This window comes from Monodelphis domestica, chromosome 1, assembly GCF_027887165.1.
Source record: "Monodelphis domestica isolate mMonDom1 chromosome 1, mMonDom1.pri, whole genome shotgun sequence".
Taxonomy (NCBI): domain Eukaryota; kingdom Metazoa; phylum Chordata; class Mammalia; order Didelphimorphia; family Didelphidae; genus Monodelphis; species Monodelphis domestica.
This window is the reverse complement of record NC_077227.1, coordinates 1,818,171-1,839,236: the sequence shown is the minus strand read 5'-3', so window position 1 is coordinate 1,839,236 and position 21,066 is coordinate 1,818,171. Positions and strand designations below refer to the sequence as shown.

At 56.8% G+C, this 21,066-nt stretch overlaps 1 protein-coding gene across 5 annotated transcripts in view; it reads right to left on the bottom strand.

The window, feature by feature from the left end:
* The window catches only part of STK32C (serine/threonine kinase 32C), a 130,391-nt gene that overhangs the window by 71,310 nt on the left and 38,015 nt on the right, over positions 1–21,066 (bottom strand). The window contains exon 1 of one of the 5 annotated variants that reach the window (XM_007477491.3): positions 6,359–7,197. The exons of 2 other annotated variants lie outside the window; for them this stretch is intronic. The gene's annotated coding sequence lies outside the window, so the exon portion shown is untranslated. Of the gene's footprint in view, positions 1–6,358; positions 7,198–21,066 lie in introns of those variants that run through there. 2 more of the 5 variants (XM_056794859.1, XM_056794862.1) reach the window with 2 other exon arrangements.

The window sequence follows — 21,066 nt, the reverse complement described above, 5'->3', positions numbered from 1 at the left end:
CTTCAAGAGGGAGTTCAACTTCAAGAAGGAAGTCAGCTTCAAGAAGAAGGTCGGCTCAAGGAAGAAAGTCAGTCTTAGGAGTCACCTTAACCTTGAGTCATCATCTTGATTTGCCTCTTGGAGGGAACTTGGGTGAGTGGATAGTTGGATTTCCCTTCCTGTCTTCTGGAGAGGATTTAATTCAGGTTCATGGTCAACAAGTCCTGGCTGAGTCGAGCACCAAAGCAATATTTAGTTTGATAGGCTCATGTCTTCACTACCCTTTTGTATTTTTCTTTCACTCTTTCCACCTCTTTTATAAATAAAAGCTATTAAAGTCCTTTTGACTTTGAGCAATAATACTTTGAATTGGCGACCACTATTATTATTTATAATTTTCATATATTTTAGTCAAAACATTAATTTTAATCCCTACATACTAGAGTTGTGAACTGGCCCACCCTTCCTGGAAAAAATGATACTCTGCCCAAAGATTATAAAATTGTGTGTACTCTTTAACCCTGCAATATCACTATTAGGTCTTTATCACAAAGGGCCCCAAGAAAAAGGAAAAGGATCTATAAGAACAAGCATATGGCAGCTATTTGTATGGTAGCAAAGAACTAGAAACTGAAGGGATGCCCATCAATTGGGAAATGACTGAAGAAGGTGTTCGATATGATTATGATAATGGAGAGTCCCCTTAATCTCGGGGTCATGGGTTCGTGCCCCATGTTGGGCACCAATATGTAGAGTCCAGCTCAGACGTAAAATTCTCCTGTGGGTTTGAATCACCTGTGGAGGGAGGTTGGAAGCTGCAAAGTAATGGATTGAGGCTGGAGAGAATCAGACATAGAAGGAGCCCACGGACAGAGCGTCAGCGTGGTCTCAGCGTCTCGGCAGGTCAGCTCTTCCTCCTCACATGGTCAGGGGTCAGAGAGTGGCTGAGCTGAAGGAAGGAGGCAGTGGGGGCTGCAGGATGTCTCCCAAAGCAGTCAGCACATCGGAAGCTTTAACATGCTAATGCCAAGGCCATGGTGGGTGAATGGACGATAACCCAGTAGATGGCCGGTACCTGGCCCGGGTCCTTCCTAGATGCCGATGTGAGTTTTTGACGTTACAGGCACCTTTGGAACTTGCAGCCTTTCGACTGCAGATCACAGTGAAGGCCTGGGGTTAGGGTTAGGGTTTAAGAATTGAATTCGAGAATTGAAGAAATCTGTTCCGTGAAATACTTGAAGGGTCTCCGTGTCTGGTCCGTGAGCGCGCTGCTCGTTCGAGGCAGCTTCTGAATCACCTTTAATACCCTCAAGACTCGCTATAGGTGAAACCCTACAGATAGAACATTGTTTGCTGTAAGAAGTGATGACGGGTGGGAGAAGCAGCCGGGTGGCCCAGTGGACAAAGAGCCAGGCCAGAGGGGAGGTCCTGGGTTTGAATCTGGCCTCAGACACCTCCTAGCTGTGTGAGCCTGGGTCAATCTTTTAAATTCAATGGCTGCTCTTCTGAGGACCCCTATTTAGAGATTTAATTGATAAAACAACGAAAGGATGAAGGGGTGGTTTCAGAGAGACCTGAAGCTGGTGCAGAATAGAGTGAACAGAACCAGGAGAATGTTGGACAGGGTGAACAGCAAGAACATGCAACCATCAGCTGCACTCGGCACGACAACTTGTTGTTATTTGTGTCCGACTCTTGGTGACCCCGGGTGGGGTTTCCTTGGCAGAGACACGGGAGCGGTTGGCCATTTCCTTCTCCAGCTCATTTTACAGATCAGGAAACTGAGGCAATGGGATTCAGTGGTTTGTCCAGGGCCACAGCGAGTAAATGCCTGAACTCCCAAACATGACTCTGCCCACGGCACCGCCTAGCTGCCCCTCAACGCAACGACCCAAGACGGTTCCAAAAGACTCATGATGAAAGGCGCTCGCCCCTTCCCCAGAGAGCTCATGACCTAGGACCGCAGCTGGAAGTCCATTTCTCCTGTTTTTCTTGCTCCCCCCCATGGGGCTAACATGGACGTGCTCTGCATGACTTCACGCGCCTAACGGGTATCCGCGTGTTTGGAAATGCGGCCGCCTGTAACCCCCTAAATCTTGCACGAGATTTTCCTGCTTCCATCGTTTTTCTTGGCCGGAACGAGCATCGCTTCCCCGACTAAGAGAACAATAGCTTCGGACGAGCCTTCGCACGGGGCAGGCTGCCCACCCTAACTGCTCCTGCCAGAGCCACTGAAGGTGTTCCTGCTTGAGTTCTCGGGCGCTGAGCCAACCTCTCCAGGAGACAGCCAGCTCCCTGCGAGGCTCTGGAGGGCGTCGATAGTGTGGCGCCGCCGCTGAGGGCTGGAAAGTCCTGTGAGGTCAGCCCTTGGAGCTGGGCCAGTCGGAGCTCGCAGAGCTTCAGGTCATCAGGGGAGGATTTCCTGAGCAGCTCTCCAAGGAGGCAGCTCCGCAGCGATGGAACGCACCGCTCCCTACGATTCGGGCCGTGGCCTTCCTGCTGCTGCCGATGGTCAGTTCTGGGGGGAGCCGTCGGTCCACAGTTCTGATCCCATCCTCCCCTGAGTCTTTTCTCCAGGCTAAACAGAGTCCTTCAAGATTCCTGGGGTCTTCCTCAGACTGCCTGACATCTTCCCTCAAATGCGGCCTCCAGAACGCGACCCGCTCCTGCAGTCACCGTGGCCAGACTAGGGGGGTGGACCGAGGGACAGCCACCTCCTTTCCTGCCCGCCACCCTCCACGAACCGGGCCTGGGGTGTTCTGTACAGCCCCGCTGACTGCGAGGCCATAATCCCTGGCTGAATGGAAGCCCCGAGAGGGCAGCAACCGATCCCTTTCCGTCCTCCGTTCGCAGAGCTTGGATTGCTCTCTGCCCTTCGATCCTCCACTGAGTCATGGATCCACGCGGATCTCGCGGCGCAGCCACATCTGTGCAGCTGTGAAGATGCCGACTCTGGGGCAGGAATCGCCCAAACTTTGGGGCCGGAGAGTTCACTTCCTGTCGGAGGGCCTCCTCCAAAGCGCTTCCTGTTTTCGGCGATGCCGCTGCATGCCCGGCACATGGGCCACTTCCTGGGGCAGCAGAGACCAGGATTCTCTGGGCTCCGACAGCACGGCACGCACGCGCGGACGGCCTCTTTCTCTGGCCGCTGAAGCCCGTCCTGCTGGCCTCCTGCCTGCAACTAGAGCTCGGAGGGTCAGTCCGGCCCGGCTCGGTCCCTATGGAGGGGCCAGGAGAAGGGCAGCAGCAGGTCTTCTCTTTCCCACAATCCCATCTTCCTGGCAAAGGGGAGCGGAGAGAAGGGAAGCTTTACTGCCCTCAGGGGGCACCCAGCCGTCCTCCCCGTCTTTCCTCAGCAAGGAGGAGGGCCTGAGCATTCTCCCATGGGCAGTGGGGGCGGGGGGCCTGGCCCCCTGAGGCGTGGTGGTCAGCGGTGTCCAGGGGAAGCGGCGGAGCGAGAGGCAGGGGGCGCCGTCGGCACGGCCAGCTTTCTGAGGAAAGCGATAAAGGGCTGCAAGAGTTCCAAAGGCACCTCCGCCTCCCCTGGGTGCTGCAGCTGTTTTGGTCTGGAACGTCCTGTGGGTGCCTGGACTCCAGTGTGGAGATTCCGCCTCGGAGCAGGGGAAGGGCCGGCAGCCAGCCAGACACCCCCGACCTGCCCGAGGAGGCTGGGGGGGGCCAGGCCACGGCCACCGAGGAAAGCCCCAGAGCCCGGGCGGCGAGCCTTTCCGGGCCCTCCTCAGGGGAGGCTCGGACCCTCCACGAGGCCGCCAGGGACCCGGAGAGAATCCACACGAGGCCGGCAGGACAGGCTTCCCTGGCCAGAGAAAGCTTCACCCTCCGCGACGACCTCACCTCCCCCGGCCAGGAAGGACACACGCAGAGACACCCCGCCGGGCCGTCGCAGGGCCAGTCGCCAGGCTCTCCTGAAGCCCACCAGCATCACTAATGGGGCGGCGAGTAAGAGAGCCCGAGGCGAGCTGCCAGCGCAGACGCCGCCCTGGGCAGCCGCTCCTTCCAAGAGCCCGTCGCGATCCCAGCAGCCCTCACTGCAGGCTCCCTTCTGTCCTCTGGGCTCGTCCAGGAAGCTCCTTCCCCGGGGACCCAGCCTCGGCCGGGGAGCCGTCCCTACCCGGACCCACGTTCTCCCTCCGCCGCCGCGTGCTGACACGGGAGCAGCACCCGGGGAGCGACACGCGGGCCGTCAGCGAGCGGGCGTTTGTCAAGGCTGCCCAGAAGAGGGGCCCCCGTGCTGCTCTCAGACCGGGCGAGCGCTCGGGGCTTCCCTACGAGCCTCAGCCAGCCGGCCGGGGTCACAGAATCTCTGAGCACACACGCATGCACACGCACACACATGCACACGTGCACACGCATGCATGCACAATGCATACATGCACACACGTATACACGCACACACACGCACCCCTAAAGCTCACCCTGTTCGGTGGCCTACAAGAACGCGTGTCTCTAGGTCTGCTGATCATCGGCTTGCTAAAATAGGGGCAGCTGAGACAAGAAGTGAGGCTGCGGGGCAGTGCAAGAAGCAGAGATACTCGTGTGGCCCCTCCTCTCCCCCAGGGACACGGAGGTCTGGGTGGCCCTTTACCAAGCACGGGCCCCCCTCGCAGGGTTAACCCTAACCCATTTCCATCTTATAGATGAGGAAACCGAGGTGCTGACAGCCTAAGATAATGTCCCACAATCCTCTCCAGCTGAGCTGACCCCCAGAGCCTGACCCTGTGGTCTCCCTTCCATCTACCCATCCATCCATCCATCCATCCGTCCATCTGTCCATCCATCTGTCCGCCCGTCCGTCCGTCTGTCCGTCCATCCGTCCGTCCATCCGTCCATCCATCCATCCATCCATCCGTCCATCCGTCCGTCCATCCGCCATCCACCCATCCATCCAATCATCCATCCATCATCCATCCATCCGTCCGTCCATCCGTCCGTCCATCCATCCATCCGTCCGTCTATCCGTCCATCCATCCGTCCGTCCATCCGTCTGTCCATCCATCCGTCCGTCCGTCTATCCGTCCATCCATCCGCCATCCACCCATCCATCCGTCCGTCCATCCGTCCGTCCATCCATCCATCCGTCCGTCTATCCGTCCATCCATCCGCCATCCACCCATCCATCCAATCATCCATCCATCATCCGTCCGTCCATCTGTCCATCCATCTGTCCGTCCATCCGCCATCCACCCATCCATCCAATCATCCATCCATCATCCGTCCGTCCATCCGTCCGTCCATCCGTCCGTCCATCCGTCCGTCCATCCGTCCGTCCATCCATCCATCCGTCCGTCTATCCGTCCGTCTGTCCGTCCATCCATCCATGCATCCATGCATCCATCCATCCATGCATCCATGCATCCATCCATCCATCCATCCATCCATCCATCATGGCGGCACCTTCTCCCCTGGAGAGCTCCGCCCAGGGACACTGGCTGGCTGACCTTCTCTCTCCTCCCTGCCACACCTCAGACTGGCTGGCCTTTGGGGTGTTGTCCCCACCCAGCAGCATGTGACCCTGGAGAACAGAAGTTCTCTCTCTCTCTTCGGCTTGTATTTTCAGCCCCAGCACTTAACATGGGGCCTGGCACAGAAAAAACACATCATTAAGTGCTTGCTGTAGGCGCAGCTGGGTGGCTCAATGGAGAACCAGATCTGGAGACAGGAGGTCCTGTGTTCAAATCCAGCCTCTTCCTGGCTGTGTGACCCTGGGCAAGTCACTTCACCCCACTGCCTAGCCTTCGCCACACATCTACGCTGGAAGCAGGCCACAAAAGGTGAGGGTTTTACGTAAACACATGCTTTACGCTCCGCCCCCACAACAGGGTAGAAAAGCAGCTGGAGTTGGTCAGAGAGCCATGATTCCCCTCCTGCCCCAGCAATGCCAGGGGAGGTCCATCAGGCGCTGGCAGGAAGTGCCAGGAACTCTGTGGGCCCTTTCCCGGACCTTCGTTTCCCCCTCTGAAAAGACAAGGAGGTGGACGGGCTCAGGGCCTCGCTCGGGACTGGCCCACCCGGGCTGCCCACGGCGCCACGCTTGCCTCAGGCTATGAGCCGGGTCACAGAGGCCACGGCTGGCCAGCCACTTCCAGCCACGCCCAGGCTGCAGGAGGGAAGGAGCCCTGGAGGGGGGCCGGCACGAAGCAGGCTGGCCTCTGGGAAGGGATGCGGCGCTGCCTGACTCGCGGTCAGACCTCTGGGTGGTAAAGGGCAGGCCCGGGCCACGTCCCCCGCCCAACAGGCACCATTCTGCCCCGCCGAGGCCTGAGCGGCCGTGGCCACGGCAGCGCTCCCTCCCTGGCGTCCTGCGTCCGTCCCCGCAGCGCTCCCTCCTCTCTGTGGCCTCCTGCCTCGGCACTCTCACCTGGCGCTTCTTCAAAGGGAAGCTGCGGCGGCCCAGCCCACGTGCCGGTGGGTCTTCCTCGGCTCCTCTCAAGCTGCAGCCCACAAAGGAAGTTATGCAGCGACCGACCCTCCCACAGACATACGTCACAGGGCGCCCGTGGGGGTCGCCATAGAGGGCTGCCAGGCCTGCCTGACTCGGGCTGGACGACAGCCTTGGGTCCCGCGCCACTGCCAGGGGACCCGGGGAGCTGCTCTTTCTGTGGCCAGGAGGGTCCGCGTTCCAGTCCCGCATCAGGTGCTGGGCAAGGCGCTCTCCTTGGGTTTGCCTCAGTTTCCTCATCTGCCAAACTGGGACAAAAATAGCCCCGCCTGCCAGCGGGGTTGTGAGAATCCGTGGCGACGACGGCAGCCAGTGGGCGCTTCTTTCTTTCACCCCCCACTTTATGAGGCCAACAAAGGGGGCGGCTCCTTCCCCGGGTGCAGATCGCAGCCTCGGGGGAGCCTCCACTGGTGGCAGCAGAGCTCAGGAACCGTTGTCCCGTTCCAACTGGCGCTCGGCCCTGGCTCCGGCTCCGGCTCCGGCTCCGGCTCCGGCGTCTCCTCAGTGGCTGCCCCAGGCCATTTCTCCGACCTCTGACACTGAAGGAGGCGCCTGGAAAGACGCTGGAGGCAGAGAAATGGGGCGCGGCGGGAAGAGGGAGGAGACGGCCAGAGCGACAAGCTCGCCAGCGCCGTCCCAGAGCCCAGAGCACAGGGCGAGGACCCGGCCAGTCCCCAGGCGACCCAAACGGGCCGGCCGGCCTTTCTGCCCCCACAGGGCTCTGGGGAAGGCGCTTTGGTGGGAGGCTCAGCAGCGTCTGCCACTGAAACGCCCCTAAAACGCCCACGGAGGTGGGCCAGTCCACGTTGCAGGCACACAGCTAGCCCACGTGCCACCGGAGCGCTCCCCCCTTCCTCGGCCTCAGGGCTGAAGGGCCCCCACCCCACCCATGCCCCGAGTCCCGCCTCCCTCCCTTCATGGACTGGCCCCCCTCCCCCCTTCACGGACTGGCCCCCCTCCCCCCCTTCATGGACTGGCCCCCCTCCCCCCCATGAAGTTGGCAGCTCTTAAAGGGCAAGGACTGGCTTTCGGGGCTTAGCACAGCGCCCGGAGCTTGCTGCTTCGGTCCATTTGGGGCTTTCTTGGCCGAGAAGCTGAAGCGGTTTGCCGTTTCCTTCTCGAACTGGCCGGGCCTCTGAGCCGAGGGCGCTTGCTGGGAAGGGCTTTTCTGGAAAGCAGCTCGCAAGAAGCCCGCCCTCGGCTTCCGGAAAGCTGGCAGAGCGCGGAGTGCTTCTCGGCTCCGCCGCTCACGTGGCGCCTGGGAGGCCACGAAGCGCCTCTCCGCCCTCCATCCGCTGTGGCCCGGGCCTCCCCGGCCAGGAGCGTGCCAGCGGAGGAGAGCGGCCTCAGCCGGCCCAGACCGCTTCCCTCCTCGGCAGCCCTTTAAGGAGACGCTGCGGCGTGAGACAGAGGCTGGGAGAGCCAGAACGAGGGAGCTTCCCACCGGAGGGCGCCCCTGGAGCGCTCCGCCCGGCTCGCCCAACTTCCTGGGACCCTGGTCGGGCGAGGCCCTTAACTAGGAGGGAAGCTGGCGCGCTCCAACTGGCCCTGCCAGGCTCGTTAACTATTAATCCTGGCTTCCCTCACTGGGCTGGCAGGGACCGCGCGGTTGCTATGGTTTCGTCGTTCCTGGAAGCCGGGGAGGCCTTAATGCCTTCACTTCCTGACCAAGGGCTCAGAGCCGCCAATGCAGCCCCAGGCGTGTGCGCGTGAGCCACGGCCCCATTGGGGGGGGGGGGGGCACAAGTCCCGACAGGCAGGACGGGGGGGGGGGGCCCACAAGTCCCGACAGGCAGGAGGGGGGGGCCACAAGTCCCGACAGGCAGGAGGGGGGGCACAAGTCCCGACAGACAGGAGGGGGGGCACAAGTCCCGACAGGCAGGACGGGGGGGGGCCTACAAGTCCCGACAGGCAGGAGGGGGGCCACAAGTCCCGACAGGCAGGAGGGGGGGCACAAGTCCTGACAGACAGGACGGGGGGGGGCACAAGTCCCGACAGACGGGGGGGGCACAAGTCCCGACAGACAGGAGGGGGGGCACAAGTCCCGACAGGACGGGGAGCTGCCCGGTGCCTCCTGGGGCCATCCACAAGGGCGGGCGGAGACTCGTCCAAGGCGAAGCCCTAACCCAAAGGCTCCTCTTCTTCTGGGTCCGGAGGCCAGGGAGGATCCCGCCAGCAGCCAGCAGCAGCCCAGCTCACAAAATCCCAAGTGAGGCTGGGCCGCCCTCCCAGCCCAGGGGTCAGGGGAGGGGAAACCATCCCAGAGTCCCCAGGGCAGGAGGAGGCCCCCCGTCTTCATGGGCGCCGGCTCCGTGCCTGACTCTGGGCTAGCCACGTAGCCAAGGACAGAAGGCAAACAAGATGGCACCCAAGTCATGGCCTCGCATGGAGCACTAGGAGGGGGGACCCAGAGGCAGCCTCTCAGCCGATCCTTAGAAGGCAGGAAATCTGGGAGGCTGAGGCAGGAGGAAAAGCAGTCCAGGCCTGGGAAGAGGCAGCACAAAGCTGGAGACAGGAGAGGTGGAGAGGCTCGGGCCAGAGGAGGAGGAGGAAGAGGAGGAGAGAAGAGGAAGAAGAGGAGGGGGAGAGAAGAGGAGGGGGAGAAGGAGGAGGGGGAGTGGGAGGAGGAGGAGGAGGGGGGGGGAGGAAGAGGGAAGAGGTGGCGGTGGCAGCAGCGCGATTGGTGGAGGAGGAGGCCCTGCCAGCCACCATCCCTATCCTGGCTGCTCCTGAAGCTGTCCCAAGAAGGCTCTCAGAGTGCCCGTGGAAGACAAACTCCCACCCCGCTGCTTATATTCCATTTCCAAAGGCATTTTTTCTGTCATCCATCTGCCCCAGGAACAGCCCCATCAACCCCAGAAGAGCCCCGTGCATGTCTCAGGACCACCCCAAATGGCAAGAACAAGCTAACAAGAGCTCACGTGTGCCGTGTGTCACTGAGACCACGGCGAGCTGTCCAAGCTTCGTGTCCTTTGGAAGGTACCAGGGCAGAAAATGTCATGTGTGGGGGAAAGCTCGTGGGCCAGTGTGCCTGGAACAGAAAGTGTGTGAAGAGGAGCCACGTAAAATAAACCCAAAATAAGCCACGGAGCAGATGGTGGAGGGCTTGAAATGTCAGCTTGACAGGAAAAGTCAGTGATCAAATTCTTGGCTTTCAGAGTTGAGCTACAAAGGCAAAGAGGGTGACTGAGGAACCAGACTCTCTGTGGAGTCCAGGCCGAGGAGGCAACGTCTGGCCTGTCTGTGTCTGTGAGGGTAACGTGGACAGTGACTGCCGCAATGTGGTTCCAGAATGGTCCGCCTCACTTAGAAGGGAAACCAGCGATAACAGGGTGGAGAGAGCGACTAGAACGTATACTCCCGTGAGGAAATCCAGGAATAAGCTAGATGGCGTCTGAGGGAGGATCAAGGGGAGACAAGCCAAAGAGACTGTGTGAGAATCTACTAGAGCCCCCTTAGACAGAAGGAAGAATTCAATGAATCCAGAAATAGATCTGGGATGGGGGGACTCAACCAAAACCAAACCAGCTGATGATGCGTTTGTGGATCTTTGCATCCTAACAGATGTGGACAAAGTGAGGGTCCCTATTTGCACCCTGATTCCAGGGAGCAAGCAAGCAAGAAATACTTGAATGAAATCAAAGACAAGTGACCAGTGCATGATAAAATGAATGACAGGAGAGGAAAACTGGGCACTTTCTGCTGTGCATCCCATATTTGGAAAAGCAAATTTTATGGGATGTGGAGAAAATAGAGGCAGGATGCCATGTTTTAATATATTCCAGAGAAAGCTGGCCAAAGAGAGTTGGGAAACTCTTAAGAATGACGTGCTGAAGACACAAGTTCAAATTATTCTGGGAAAGTAGAAAAAGGGAAGATGCCTAAGGAGATCAATGTGGCTACACCGGGAATTCATCAACCACCTTATAGTTTTAAAAGAACAAGGAGAAGAGGGGCGGCTGGGTAGCAGAGTGGATAGAGCCCTGGACTTGGATCAGGAAGTCATCTTCATGAGTTCAAATTCAGTCTCAGATACTGACTAGCTGTGTGATCCTGGGCCAGTCACTTAACTCTGTTTACCTAAATAAATTTTCACCCATGGGTAGGAAGAGTCAATATAATAAAAATGACAGTCCTACCTACCTAAATTAATTCAGTTTTCAGTGCCATACCAATAAAACTTCAAAAAAACATTTTTATAAAATTAGAAAATTCATTTAAAAGAACAAAAGATCAAGAATATCAAGGGAAATAATTTCTAAAATGTGAAGAATTGTGGCCTAGTGGTATCTGATCTTAAACTGTATTATAAAGCTGTGACCATCAAAACAATGTGGTACTGGCTAAGAGACAGGAGGGAGGATCCGTGGAATAGACTTGGGGTAAGTGACCTCAGCAAGACAGTCTATGATAAGCCCAAAGAGCCCAGCTTTGGGGACCAAAATCCACTATTTGATAAAAACTGCTGGGAAAACTGGAAAACAGTATGGCAGAAACTAGGTTTAGATCAACATCTCACACCCTACACCAAGATAAACTCAGAATGGGTGAATGACTTAAATATAAAGAGGGAAATTATAAGTAAACTAGGTGAACATAGAATAGTATCCGTGTCAGATCTTTGGGAAAGGAAAGAATTTAAGACCAAGCAAGAGGCAGAGAATATTATAAGATATAAAATGAATAATTTTAATTATATTAAATTAAAAGGTTCTGAACAAACAAAAGTAATGCAACCAGAATTAGAAGGGAAGCAATAAACTGAGAAAAAAATATAACAAAATTCTCTGACAAATGTCTAATTTCTCAAATATACAAAGAACCAAGTCAAATTTATAAGAAATCAAATCATTCCTCAATTGACAAATGGTCAAGGGATATGAATAGGCAGTTTTCAGATGAAGAAATCAAAGCCATCAATAATCATATGAAAAGATGTTCTAAATCCCTCCTGACTAGAGAAATGAAGATCAAAACAACTCTGAGGTAGCACCTTATATCTATCAGAATGGCCAATATGACAGGAAAAAGAAATAATAAATGTTGTAGAGGATACGGCAAAATTGCTGGTGGAGTTGTGAATTGATCCAACCAATCTGGAGGACAGTCTGGAACAAAACCCAAAGGCTTTAAAAGACTGCTTGCCCTTTGATCCAGCAATACCACTACTGAGTTTATATGCCAAAGAGATTTTTAAAAAAGGATTGGTTTGTACAAAAATATTTATAGCAGTGTCCTTTGTGGCAGGAAAAAGCTAGAAAATGAGGGGGTGTCCCTCGATCCAGGAATGACTGAACAAATTGTGGTCTATGATGGTGATGGCATACTATTGTGCTATAAAGAATGATGAATTGATGGGGTTTCTATAAGAATTGGAAAGACCTCCATGAACATCTGATGTGCAGTGAAATAAGCAGAACCAGGAGAACAGTGTACACAGAGAGGGATACAGAGACGGATACATTGTAGCACAATTGAATGTAACTGACTTTGCTATTGTAAACCTCAAATTTCCTTAGACTTATAATTGTTGAAAATTTCACCATTGGGATATTTCATACTTGGAAAATTTCTTACTGATAGTCTATTGGAATGGGAACTCCATTGGCATGGGAGGTTCCTTCTCTTCCCTTCTTAAGATTACTTTAGGACAGAAACCCTTTGCTGAACAATGGAAAGGACTTTGACCTATGCTTGAGCATAGAACAGGAATTTCTTTGAGTCTTGATTGATTTTAGAATTGATACAATGGAGATACTCCACCCTATTCAGTCCTAATAGGATTGAGTAAGGGCTGCAGCCTAGATCAAAATTTAATTATTCCAATCTCTACCATACTCAAGTTAACAGGATTTAGAAAGGGCTGTAACAAAGGAGTATAGATTTAATCATTTGAAAATATGACCTTCAACAGACATGTGCAAAAAGCCAGAAACCTCTGGGCGGTCCTGGGTTAAGCGAGAGCCTCCATTGACAGGCAAATTGATGAAGAGTGATTGGTAGATGTGAGGACTGAGGGGAGGCAACTTGGATGGTTTCCTTAAAGATAGGAGGGTCTGGAGACGGAAGAGGGGATTGAGTTTTTGGTCGGTGTGGTTCCTGGGCTCTGAGGAAGCTTGCTCTGAAGGAAGCTGAAGGTGGGGGCCTCTGAGACTGTTTCTCCATTTTGGACACGTGAGTAATAGGGACTGATCTCTTTTCTTTGCCCCAGCTATCTAAGGGCTTGGGCCTTTTGGCCCAGCCTAAACAGAAGGGGTATTTTAAGCCCTATTCCCTTCTCTCCCCTTTCTCTCTCTCTCTATCTCTAATTCCTTTCTTGCTCCTATTGTAATTAAACTCCAAAAAAGGCTGACGGCTGACTTGAGTTTTTCATTTAGGAATTACATAGCTGATTCCTTGGCGACCTTAAATTAATATATATCAGTCTTTTAAAGTGATTCCCTTGTAACACTACTAACAGCAATGCAATGAACCAGGACAATCTGGAGGGACTTAAGAGAAAGAACTGTGGGAGCAGAAAGTGGAAGCAAACGTGATTTGGCACGTTTATATCGGTATGATTTATTTAGGGTTTGGGTTTTAAAGGAGTGCTCTTTTACAAAAATGAATAATAAGGACATGGGTTTGAGTGATAATATATATGTATAACCCAGTGAAATTGCTTGTCAGCTCAGGGATGGGGGAGGGATGAGGGGCGTAAGAAAGCATGAATCATGGAACCATAGGGATAATTGTTTTAAAAATGAATAAATAAATTGTCACAAAATAATACGGAGAAGAGGAAAGCAAGGGCTAAAAAATGAAAATGTCTATGAAATAATGGCATGGGGCTAAAGAAAGTGATAGAAGCCATAATTCTAGAACACTCTGGGCCTAGAGAGTCATTCTATTATAGTCAGAGAAAGGGTGATTCTGCATGGCAGGAGCAAGAAGAGAAGCAAAGATGAGACCACTTCCTGGGGTGGATGAGAGGATGGCAGGACAATGATGAGATTAAGCTGCTCAACTTTTATTTTGCTCTGTCCAGCATTTGCAAGAAGAGCAAGGTTTGGAGTAGAAATTAGGGTTAGGATTAAGATGGATAGAAGAAAAACTGTGAGTCCAAAGTACAAAACAAAGCTGTTAGGAAATGGTAAGGCAGTATGTTGGCCTTCAGTGAGTTCAGGATCTCCACCCTGGGTGAACTCCATCTGAGGGAGCTGAAGGAAATGTAATTGCTGGTCTGGTACTGATGCCCTTTAAAATAATCTGCAGAATCTGGCAATTCTCATAGAGCAGGAGAAAGGCAAATGCCACATCCATCTATCAGAAGACAGAAGTTCTAAGATCATGAGATAATAGCTTTAGAGCTGCAAGAGATCTTTGAGGCCACTGAATCCAGCCCAACCCCCACCCCAGTGCTCCCTCCTGCTTTCCATTGCCATGGAGATCCTGGTTCCAGGCTGCAGAAATTTGATTGGGTAGCAACAGACAGCAGGAGCAACAGGCAGCAGGCAGCAGCCCCTCCAGAGCTGAGCACTAGCACTGAAAATCTCTGAATGGCAGCTGCTGGGGTGGATAACCCCATCTCCCTGGTATGGTGGCGATCTGGTGCAAAGGGGACAACCCTGTAGCATCAGCATGGCCGGCCTGCTGGGCTGGGGCAGGTCTCCCAGAAGCAGTGCAATAGCTACCTTAACCACTGGTGCCACTGTATAAGTTGGCGAGGGTGGCATGTAGCTCAAGTCCACTCACCCCAAGGGGAAAGAGCAGATATCCAGCTGAGCCTAGTTCTGACCACCCAAAAGTCATGTGGGGAAGAGTTCCAGATGCTGAACTGGGGGACATTGAGGCTTTGAGGCCCAGTCCCCAAGGAAGTCACCGTCAGAGAGGAGGGAGTCAGAAAGTGAAAAATAAGGGGAGGGGCTGAAATTCTCAAAGAACTCAAAAAGCTTAAACATAAAAACAAATCAACAGAGAAAACTACGGAAAGGAAATGCAGATCTAGTAAAGGCATTCAGGCATCTGTGACCAAATACGACAAACAGTCCAACATCGGATGAGGCAGAGGACTCTGGGGAGGAGTGTGAGGAGAACACAGATCCACAACCCTCGGTGCACAGTAGTTAAAAAGGAAACGAGCATTCTGACAGCAGAATCGATGGCCTGCACAAAGGACCTTCTTTCTAAATGTACAGGAGACAGGGATGAAAATCCCAGGGAAGAGGCAGGTCCAGGGCATTAGGGCCGATGCCTAACGATGCCACATCTGAGAGCTGATTCAGGGTTTGGCTTTGCTTTGTAGGACGACATTACAACGTGGCAGGGCGTATGAAGGGAAATGGGGAGCTGGGGATGTGCCAAGAGGGGAAGTGACTCCTGTGGCCTCAGAAAGAGAAAGGCCCACAGGGGAGTGGGCAAGGAAGAGAAGGGGAGGCTGAAAGGGCTGGGGGAGGAAGGAGCCTTGCTTTGGGGGTCGGAGGATGGTCCACGGATGATACTCCTACAAGTGACAGGAGATGGGAGCCTCGCACTCGGTGTGGCCTGGGGGACTTGGTGCTTGAAGAGTCTTACCTCGGGAAGGGAAGAGTTGGAGCTCCTAGAAGTCACTAGCACCTGCGGGTGCGAGAGCACGGACCCAGAGGGAGATCTTGAGGCAAGTGAAGAGAAAAGGATGACTGAAGAAGGTAAGAACAGACATGGTGGAGGGGCAAAGAGCAAGGATGGAAAATGAAGCGAGTGAGAAAAATCCTTTTTGGAAAGAGGTAAGAGGTACGAAAAATAAAATATTAGGAACTAAAGGGGAGGAGGGAAGGGAAGAATTCATTTTACTGAAAGGGAGGGCAGGAAGAAGAATTGCGTGAGGGGATAAAAGCAAATGACCCTTATTTGGGGAGCTGCTAAACAAACTGGCGCAGGAGGGTAAGAAAGGATGTGTGAGGGGGATCCAAAGAGGAAGGAGAAGACCTATGATGACTGATGCAGAGAGAAGTCAGCAGAACCAAGGAAACAAGAGACGCAGTGCAGCAGCAGCAGCAGCAGCAGCAGCCTAAATAGAAAGAACCAACCCAAAGTGATGGTACAAAACGATGAAGAGCCGGCAGGCCTTGAATGTAAAGACAAGAGGTGCCCGAGGCGCCCACAGAGCCCATCTCCCCACGAGCTGGGCTGACTGTCTTCCTCCCTAAAGACGCTATTTGTCTTGGAAGAGCTCAAGTCATTTCCCAGCTGATACATGGTCAAGGGTAGGGACAGGAGATCTTCAGATGGAGAAGCCAAAGCTATCTAGTCGGGAAAAGCTCTAAATAACTACTTTCGACCACTCTGGGGTACCACCTCATGCCTATCACAGTAGACAAATGGCGGGGAAGGAGGTGGGGCGTCAGGACACCCACAAACCGCTGCTGGAGTTGTGACGGATCCAGCCGTTGTGGAGAAGCTGGGAATGGCCTCGGACCCCGCGACGCTCAGGACAAAGGGAGAGGGCTGTCTGTACAACACAGTCCTAGCAGGAAGTGGGGGGATGCCCGGCTGTCGAGAAAGGGCCGCACACACGCCACGGGAGGGGACGGGATCGCGTGCTCTTGTGGAGATGACGGAAGAGCCTGGAAAGACGTCTAGGAGCTGATGCGCAGTGAGCAGCCCCAGGAAACGGCCGGCACGGTAAAGGCAGCTTTGGACAATGAGGAACTGAGGATGGCTCGGCGGTGACCAGCCCGGCAGTCCTCCCAGCCACCCCCAAAGGGCACGCGAGCAGCAGTGCCGCGGCGGCCGGTCACGCGCTCTTCGCTTGATTCTCTCCCGCAGCAGGAAGGCCACGGAAGTGCGTATCACATGCGAGCGCCCCTAAATCGAATTGGGTACCGCCTCAAGCCGGGGAGGGGGAGAAAGTGGAACTCAAAATGGGCGAAAACGACCGACCGTCATAACTGGGGGACGGGATGTTAGTGAGAAATCAAAGCAAAGCAAGCAAGAAAAAGAACGGGAACGCTACTTGTGGTGGACGGGCTCTCCTCGGGGCACAAGAGGCTGGCCTGAAATGGGCTAAAGAGTTCACTGGGTCGGCCGGCCGCAACCTCCTCGCTAAGCTGGTCAGAAGCTCCACGTTGTTCGCCAGCTTCGGCTCCAAAGCAAGGTCCAAAGAGCACGTGGGCCATCTTCGCTCATTTCCTTAGGACGCCGCCAACCGGTGGGACTGTGGACCGACTCAGGCCTTCTGGCACGAGGCAGCGGGTCAAGAGGTCGGCACGCGGTTAAGGCCTGAGTGGGGGATGGAGGCGGGGGAAGGGATGGAGGCGGGGGGGGGGGGCGGAGGTGGGGGGATGGAGGCAGGGGGTGGTGGAGGTGGGGGGGTTGGAGGCAGGGGGTGGGAGGCGGGGGGGGCGCGGAGGTGGGGGGATGGAGGCAGGGGGGGTTGGAGGCGGGGGGTGGAGGCGGGGGGGTTGGAGGCAGGGGGGGCGGAGGTGGGGGGGCTTGGAGGCAGGGGAGGTGGAGGCAGGGGGGGCGGAGGTGGGGGGTGGAGGCGGGGGGGCGGAGGTGGGGGGATGGAGGCGGGGGGGCGGAGGTGGGGGGGCTGAAGTGGGGGGGGGGTTGGAGGCGGGAGGTGGGGGGAGCAGGAGAGGAGGTGACGGTGAGGAAAGCATCCTTCTAGTCACTTCCAGCCGTACTGCCAGGCGAGTCACACAACAGCGCCAGCCTCCCGCCGAGGCCCAGACCCGGAGGCGGCCGCATTTTGATGGCGCCCCTTTGGGGACAGGCACTCTGCGAAGCATGTTGCAGATACCTCACTGGATCTTCAGAGCCGCTCTGGGAGGGGGGTGGCGTTGCTGCCCCCAGCTTACAGAGGAGGAAACGAAGGCAGAGACTTGACCGAGGCACGCAGCGGTTCCCTCATGTTCCATTGCTTCCTTTTAATCCATTTATTTCATTCATTTAGATTAGATGTGAAATAATTTAATTAATTGATCAATAACTAAATGACTATTAGTTCATGTAATCAATTGGTCTTCTCTGAGTGTCTTCAACGTCTCTTCTCGTAAAGGCCGGGCCCAGCTGGTTAGGGAACTGGTATGCGATGACTTAACACATGGACATGCTTCCTCTCTGGCTCATTACAAGAGGAGAGAGAGAATGGCAGGCACGGGGGCCAATCTTTACAAGGGTGTGGAGGTGGTAATGTCACACCCCGGAAACCACGTGGCCGGGCCTGAGAAAACGGTCTGCAGCCAGATTATAAGGGTTCGAGGCACTGCAAGCCCTGTGCAGGGCAGTGCAGGGGGAGGGAAGGGAAGGTGGCGGGGAGAGAGGTGCTGTGCAGGCAGGGACTCCTCGGGAGGGAAGACTCCAAGGCTCCCGCTCTGCCAGGTCTCGAGGAAGAGGCAGGCACTGCAGGAAGGGAGATGCTGTGCTCTGCCCGAGCCCCCTCCGTCGGGGGGGGCACTGAGAAGATGCCCCTGCCCTCCCCCTCTCGCCTCAGCATGGACCCTGGCTGCTGGCAGGCTGGGCCAAGGAAGCCGGTGCCCTGGAACGTCACCGAGCCTGGGCTGGGGGAATCTCCTGGGAGAGGCCAGTCAGGCTCGGGGGAAGGAGGTCCAAGCGACCTCCGGGCGCCAACCAAGGCATGGGCAGGGTGGAGGGGAGCCCAGGGGGCAGGGAGTCTCCCCCTCCTCCCCCAGCCTTGCCACGTCTCCTCAGCAGAGGTCTAGAGAACACGCCAAACTGAACTCTGCTCCAAACACCCCGAAGCCCTGCTCAGTCCCTGCTGAATCACGGGAAGCCCACCGGGGGCTTTGGGAGGCAGGCAGAGAGGCCTGACCACGGCCTGGGGCCACAGCAGCAGCCACGAACCTCTAGGAGACCCCGGAGGCTTCTGGAGCAAGGCCCGGGCGCAGGAGCAGAGAGCCTCCGGGGGCAGGGGCCGCCACGAGCACCCGCCTGCCCGAGGAACACGTGCCCAGACCACCCACTCATCACTGGGGCCCACAGAGCCTCCAGCAGACCCCAAGCCGGGCCCGGAACTGGCAGAGCTCGAGACCTCGTCCCGGCAGCTGCCACTCTGGGAGCGCGAGAGCTTGCAGGCCCCCGGCCAAAGGGGCACCAGCACCCAAAGGACACCTCGGGAGGGCAGACGCTCAGGCCAGGGTCGCCCCATCCCCAGACTGTGCAGAGCCCACACTAGCAGGAAGGAGGGAAAATGGGGGCGCAAACAGCTGGACCACAGAGCGTCGCCATGGAGACACAAATTCAGAAACATCCACAAGCAAAGCCTCAAAGAGAGGAGCCATGAGCCTAGCCAGAACTGGGAGGGTCTTGGGGAGAGCCCAGCCAGAACTGGGGGGGTCTCAAGGAGAGTCCAGCCAGAACTGGGGGGTCTTGGGGAGAGCCTAGCCAGAACTGGGGGGTCTCAGGGAAAGCCTATCCAGAACTTGGGGGGTCTCGGGGAGAACCCAGCCAGAACTTGGGGGGTCTCGAGGAGAGCCCAGCCAGAACTGGGGGGTCTCAGGGAAAGCCTATCCAGAACTTGGGGGGTCTCGGGGAGAACCCAGCCAGAACTTGGGGGGTCTCGAGAAGAGCCCAGCCAGAGCTGGGGGGTCTCGGGGAGAGCCTAGCCAGAACTGGGGGGTCTCAGGGAAAGCCTATCCAGAACTTGGGGGGTCTCGGGGAGAACCCAGCCAGAACTTGGGGGGTCTCGAGGAGAGCCCAGCCAGAACTGGGGGGTCTCGAGGAGAGCCCAGCCAGAACTGGGGGGTCTCGAGGAGAGCCCAGCCAGAACTGGGGGGTCTCAGGGAGAACCCAGCCAGAACTGGGGAGTCTCAGGGAAAGCCTATCCAGAACTTGGGGGGTCTCGGGGAGAACCCAGCCAGAACTTGGGGGGTCTCAAGGAGAGCCCAGCCAGAACTGGGGGGGTCTCGAGGAGAGCCCAGCCAGAACTGGGGGGTCTCAGGGAGAACCCAGCCAGAACTGGGGAGTCTCGGGGAAAGCCTATCCAGAACTTGGGGGGTCTCGGGGAGAACCCAGCCAGAACTTGGGGGGTCTCAAGGAGAGCCCAGCCAGAACTGGGGGGTCTCAGGGAAAGCCTAGCCAGAACTGGGGGGTCTCGAGGAGAGCCCAGCCAGAGCTGGGGGGTCTCAGGGAAAGCCTAGCCAGAACTGGGGGGTCTCGGGGAGAGCCCAGCCAGAACTGGGGGGTCTCGGGGAGAGCCCAGCCAGAACTGGGGGGTCTCGGGGAGAGCCCAGCAAGAACTGGGGGGTCTCGGGGAGAGCCCAGCCAGAACTGGGGGGTCTCGGGGAGAGCCCAGCCAGAACTGGGGGGTCTCGGGGAGAGCCCAGCCAGAACTGGGGGGTCTCGGGGAGAGCCCAGCCAGAACTGGGGGGTCTCGGGGAGAGCCCAGCCAGAACTGGGGGGTCTCGGGGAGAGCCCAGCCAGAACTGGGGGGTCTCGGGGAGAGCGGCAGAGGAAGGAGCTCGCGGAAGACCCGGGCGTCCAGGGGAGACGAGAGCCGAGAAGCCTCTTACAAACTAGGACTGGCCACGTGCAGGCTGAAGACCCCGAGACGGACAGCAGCCCGGAAAGCCCGGAGGGGGGTGGCAGGAAAGGCCAGGGAGTTGTGGAGGGGTAGCAAGCAAGCGGACAAGCTCGTGCCCAGGCCCACGGCCTCATGGGGGCTGACGGCATCCCCGGGATATCTGCTGGGCAGAGGAATGACTGTGCTGCCACCCTTCCTCCCCAGCGGTTACTGACTGGAGTGAGCACCTTCCCCACACCCTCCCCTGTGGACCTCCTCCTCCAGGCGGTCCTCCAGGTCTGCACAGCCAGAAACCCCCCCGCCTGCCTCTGCCACGCAGGGCGGGGAGCCCCTCTCGGCCCCTTAACAAAGGCTGTCTTGCCTCGTCGGAGCAGGGCTCTAGGCCAAGGGAAAGTCTAGCAGGAAGACAGATAGGAAGTGGGCCGGGGCACTTGCGGGGCCTGCCGGGAAAGAGGGAAGCTCTCTGGGTGGGGGCTGTGGGGGCCGCCCTAGTGCAAGGGCCAAGGAGAGCCCTTTGTTCCAGGCCGGGGGGGGGAGGCAGCCGGGCTCGACTCAGGAACGCTTGGACAAAGTCCTCCCTGGACCAAGGGAGGCCTTGCCGGGCCATCCCCACGGAGGCGGCTGAGGGAGCCCCGGGCCGGCCCCCCGACTCGTTCTAGTGTGGATCCGAGGCATGGGCTCGAGGGGACGGGCCGGGGGCTCCTCGGAATGCTCGGAGGCCCCTGACACACTGGAGCTCCGTCTGCCAGCTCCGAGGGCCAGAGCTCGGGCCGCCGCCGACCCCCGGAGACACAGAGGCCGGGAAACACGGGGAGGCCCTGAGGGAGGAGCAGAGCCGAGGATGCTCGAGGGGAGCCCCCGTCCGTGCTGGCGCCTGCAGAGAAAGGGGAGAAGCCGGAGCCTCCGTTCTTCTCCACAGGCGACAGGCCAGGGGAGAGCCCGCCCAGGGGGGTGGGGGGGCTCGCCCGAGAGGACCGCTCGCGTCTCCCGAGGGTGTGCAGGGCCTGGTCTGAGGAGGAGCCCCGGGTGTAGGTCAAGGGGCGGCTCCCCTGGGCGTTCTTCTCAGGGGCAGACTGCAGACTTACAGCTCATCCAAACACCCCACTTTACAGAGGAGGAGACT